The 5,154-nt window shown below is 44.0% G+C and overlaps 1 pseudogene; it reads left to right on the top strand.

Annotated features, from left to right (window-relative positions):
- Window positions 1-472: 472 nt before the first annotated feature.
- Window positions 473-572, top strand: LOC130681726 (U6 spliceosomal RNA; annotated as a pseudogene).
- The last annotated feature ends 4,582 nt before the right edge of the window (window positions 573-5,154 follow it).

The following is a 5,154-nucleotide window of genomic DNA, read 5'->3' as shown; positions in this document are numbered from 1 at the left end:
CGCAGAACAATGCTGCCCTGGACCACGGTGAAGAAGGGTTTGGATTAGCGAGAAAGAGGAGAGGCTACTCTTTCCTTCCAGTTCTATCTCATTTAAATCTTCATTCTTCACCCTCACGATTTGCTGTTCCCTCCAGCTCTCTCTAGCGCTCTTCTGAGGGTCTGCTTACGAAATTCCCTTTTCTAGTTTACACTTAATGCAGTGCAATTACAGAAGTGGACTCAGTCTCAGAAGCACCTTCCCCTTCCTGATTGGGCAACTGGGTGAGATGGAATTAGTGTATTCTGACTGCTGTAAACCTGGTTTATACCCGAGGCTGCCAAAGATACAGCCTATGCGTCACTTACTCTTCTGTGTGCAGAGGAACCCTGATAATAAAAACAAAAGGAAGCAGCAGTCTCACTTCTTCACATGGGTCATAGTGAAGAGAACAGTCTGATCAATTTTTGCATTAAAATACCAATTCCAACGCTTGCTTCAGCAGCACATACACTAAACTTGGGACGGCACAGAGAGTCGCAAGGCCCCTGCTGAGGGATGACACCCAAGTTCATGAAGCATTAATTAATTAAATGTAAATTCCATATTACCAATGTGTACGAGGTACTATAGGATCCCAGATAAAGTACTACTAACTTTCCCTGGAAAACACATGGAATGAATTTTGTAAGAAGAGCAGAAGTCCAAAAGATTAAGAGAAAAAGAAGAAAACAATATGCAGAGAACGAGAAGCACAGAATCAAAATCTTATCTACAGTTTGGTGTGGAAAACTAAGAAATGAACGTAGAGTATCTGAGGGTAGATGAGAGTGGGGTTCAAATGCAGGGAACTGAAGGCAAAAACAATGAAGGTTGATGTAAAATGAGGGTAAGGTATTTGCTATACTCTTGGCAAAGAAGCTTGAACTGTGCACGTTTATTCATCCATTACTTAACTGCTTATTGATAATGACATTAACAGTAATGTATATCACATAGAAAGGCACTTTGCTAGGTAGTAATACAATTTTCTTGCCAATCTCAAGAATATACTCAAAATTGATGAGTTTGAGGTGCCCATCTGATATTCAAATGGAAATAACTTGTTGGCAGTTGGAGGTATGGGGCTGGGGCGGGAGGTCAGAGGTGAATATTAAAACAGGCCGACTCTCGGCATCTGGGTCCTGGTTGAAGTCGGGTCAAGAACACCTAAAGCAAGCCAGGAAGAGGGCAAAGAGCAGCGCCATGGAAAACACCAGTATTTAAGGCATGGGTAGAGGAAGGGACCATTATGAAAGAAATTGGCAGTAGTTGTAAAGATAGAAACAGGACTGGATGAGGTCCCAAAGCTGAGAAAAGAAAGATACTCAAGAAGGGAGTTGTTAGGAAGTCAAATGCTACAGAGAACCTCAGTAAAATGAAGGTTAACATGTACCCATTGCATGTGAAACTTCAAGCCCTTCCCTCCTCTAGAGATGAAATTAAAATTTTAGGAGTCATTCAATCCCCAAAAAGACTGTGAATAAGAAGTCTAACTTGGAAATCCTCCTTTGTGGAGGCTCAGAGCAGAGGCAATGCTCTGAATCTGCTTCCCAAACCTCCCACGTGCACAGCATTTCTCCCCAAGCCTGAGTTGATCCGCTGTGGTGTTCAGAGGCAGGCGGGCAAAATGGCTGAGTGCGTGTGGACTTTGCTTTACTAAACAACTTGGTTTAGAAAATGGCTTTACCACTTCAGTGAGTAGAGTGACCATTGGAAGTTACCTGACCCACCGAGACTCAATTTCCTCATTCATGAGACAGAGGAAAGATACCAGTTTCATTGGGGTGTAGGTGAGGGTAAGACGAGATACCTGGATGTAAACTACTTAATCTGGCACATAGTGAGGGTTTAATAAATAACAGCTCTTATTATTTTACCGGCTTGCCGTGTGATGAGAACCCTGCCATTGCCTGACTCTTCCTCAGCCATGCGGTGCCGGGGAGTTCCTGGCAGCCAGCACCAAGCCATTTGTTGGCACACAACCTTTCAATTATCTGCACTACTGATCCCCTCCCTCGGCAGGGGTAAGAGGAAGTGTAGGGCATAGATAAGCCAGAGGGAGGGAAAAGAAAAGAAAACAAAACAATACAGCCATATATCTATATAAATCCTTATTAGGAATTTAGGAACAGTGCCTTCTGGCTACAGATTTACATCTTTGAGGAGAGGAGTCCAAGATCCTCCATACACGAGTTCTTTAACTTGACCATAAGGAACACTAACTCTTCTTTGTCATTCCTTAAATGTACCCAACACATCCCCATTTAAGGAAATGTACCAGGAGGCTTGTTTTCCTGGGGGTTGTAATATTTCCTCTCCAATTGTACTTCCGGTGCCATGCCTCTGTCTGGCTACGCCATCTGACACTGAATTCTCTGCCTTTGAAATATGGAAACAACTTTTTTTTTTTCTCCACAGGCTAAACAGGCTTTACTTAGAGAGATGGTATAAATTTATAGGTTTTATTTTTGGCCACTGGAGGGCTCTCATATTTTTCCACTAATGAAATAGAAACCTTGAAAATGACTAAAACCTGGAAATCAAAGATGAACGTTTAAAGCACATGATTGTGTTGTTTGTGCCCGAATCTAGTTGCAGACACAATTTGAGGTCAGGTGAGTGTCGTGGGTCAGAGAAGTTTGGCGGCCAGGACAGGTGCTGAGTCAATGGCTCTGACTCACAGCTCCGACTTCTGGAGGCGACAGACTGTCTCCCTCACCTCTTCCACTCTCAAGGACACTCCCTCTCTGCCTCCCAATCTCCCAGCTCCCTGTGCATTCAATGGGGCTCCTATGAAATAATGCTGACACTTGTTCCCAATGGGCTGCCTCTTTTCTTCTTGTACTTGAACCCTACCACCCCTAAGTCTCTCCCGGTCAATGACCTTCCCTAACTATTACACTTGTGTCCTATGGACCCTTTTATGAACTCCGGCAATGAATACTCCCTCTCACACAGGTACACACAACCATTTGTGTTTTCCTCAGCACTTACAGGTCTACTCAGGTGGACCACACAGTGGCAGATGCTTGTGTTGAGATGTTTGACCTTCCAGCTATAGTCAGGTTTTTACACGAAGGAAGGAAGGCAGCCCAAAGGTCTGATCTCAGTGGTGGTGGCTTTCAAAGGAATAGGTAAGAAATACCAGTAGGTATCTTTGGAAGTAGTGATATTCATAGACAGGAAAATAATAGAATTGTTTATCTAGTAGATAAATAGAAGGTCTTTCTGGTTTGAAATGGTACCCCCCAAGCAGTAGCTACAGGTAGAGACAAAGTCTGGTTCTTTGGTGAGGTATCTGGAAAAGCCCTTGACAGCATCTGGTGAGCAGGCTGGGCTTCAGAGGAGAGCTGAAGAAGTAAATCAGGAAGGAAAGGTTTAATATCTGTAAATAGCTTAGGTATTTGTGAAGAAAGCTGCAGAAGAAAGGTATTTGTGAACAAGTACCCAGAGGTTCACTTGGGACTATTAGATACCCAGCCTGGAACAAAATGTAATTTGAGATCCCACCAGTGAGAACAAGCTATTGAATTCATTGCTAAGCTTATTTAAGACAGGCCTGGGAACTGCAGGCTGAACGTCTTCTAAACCAGCAGCCGAGAACGGATGAGATGGAGTCTGACAGTCTTTGGTGGTGACTAGTTTTTTTTTTTTAATATCATGGACTCAATCTTTCCATAGTCCTATCAGTTTAATTCCACCTCATTGAGTTTGAACTTTAGTGCATAAATGAAATAATACCCATTTTAACCCTTGAGACCCTTAAGTTACAGGATTTTATTGTTTGCCTACCAAAGATGGGGTCACTGAAATAGTCTGTTCTTTATTTGCAGTTTTACTATTTCATAACCCCTTCTGTTTCACTAACAGGTATATACCATGCCCATAACCAGCCTCTAAATCATATATAGAATGGCTTAAAAATCATCAAACATTAGTTAATAATAACGTAATAATATTGGCTCATTAATCGTGACCAATGTGCCTTACTAACGTCAGATGTTAATAATGGGCACAGCTGGGGGTGAGATGCCCGAGAACATGCGGCAGTCTCTGTTCAGGGTTTCCGGGCATCTAAAACTGGCACCACAAGGTCCTTCACCGCTGCTGCCTTCCCCAAAGACTATTTCCTCCCCCCTGAGAAGTTAGCAGCCTGTCCTCCTTCACCCTAGAGACCTGACTGAAATCAGTTCGAAGCGGCTTCACGTTATCCCTGCTGCTCTGGCCGCTCATTATGGTATCTCCTGATACCTAGCCATGCCATGACCTTCTATTTTTACTGGTCTCTCCCTTTTCTTGACCACCCAGCTCCGGCCCAGTTCCTGCTGTTTCATTCCACCTGTATCCTTTTTGGCTTACGCAGAATGCACACTTCCAGGACCTTCTGCATTTGTTAAGTAATGGCCAAAGATAGCCATGAGGTTGTTGGCTTTCTGATGATGGTGAACAGCACCACCTAGTACTTGAAGACAAAGGACTTGATGCTTAAATATGAAATAGCCGACGCTGGTGCTGGTGTGTGTTCCTCTTGCTCTCTTTTGGGACGCTCTATCGCTTTTGTTGTCACTGTCTCCTCTACTAGGAGCTTGGTCCACCTACAATCTATGTACCCTGAAACGCATAGCAATGCCCCATCAGTCCTGCCTCCCACTCTCATCGACAGTTGCCCTCCACTTCACTATCAAAAATCTTTTCAGGTGCAGCCCAATTTTATTCTCTCCCAAATTTCCTCTCTTGTCCATGTGCCATGCATATCATGCTTAGCCAGTATCTCATTCCTCTCGTGGCCACATGAGAGGCTAATAGCTTTCTGCTTCCCTTGAAGTCGTGGTGATATGACTTGCCTTGGAAAATGAGATATGAATAGAAGCGATGTGTGCCATGTTGTGTGAGCAGTTCACTGCTGGAGCGTGGCTTCCCTACCTTCACTCCTGCCGTGGTGTCATGGGACGCACATCCATGTGGAGGGGCCATCACTTCCAAGAAGCCTGTAGTGCTGAGGCGACACACAGAGGGCAGCTGCCCTGGAGAGCTGTCTGGACACTCCGAGGACTGCGTATGAGTAAATTTTCTTGTATTAAGAAGCACTAAGATTGTAGGAATATTTTAGCACTGCATAACCTAGAATATTTT

Source organism: Manis pentadactyla, chromosome 19 (genome assembly GCF_030020395.1).
Source record: "Manis pentadactyla isolate mManPen7 chromosome 19, mManPen7.hap1, whole genome shotgun sequence".
NCBI classification, from domain to species: Eukaryota; Metazoa; Chordata; class Mammalia; order Pholidota; family Manidae; genus Manis; species Manis pentadactyla.
The sequence above is the reverse complement of the archived record's forward strand: the minus strand, read 5'-3'. Positions and strand labels throughout refer to the sequence as shown.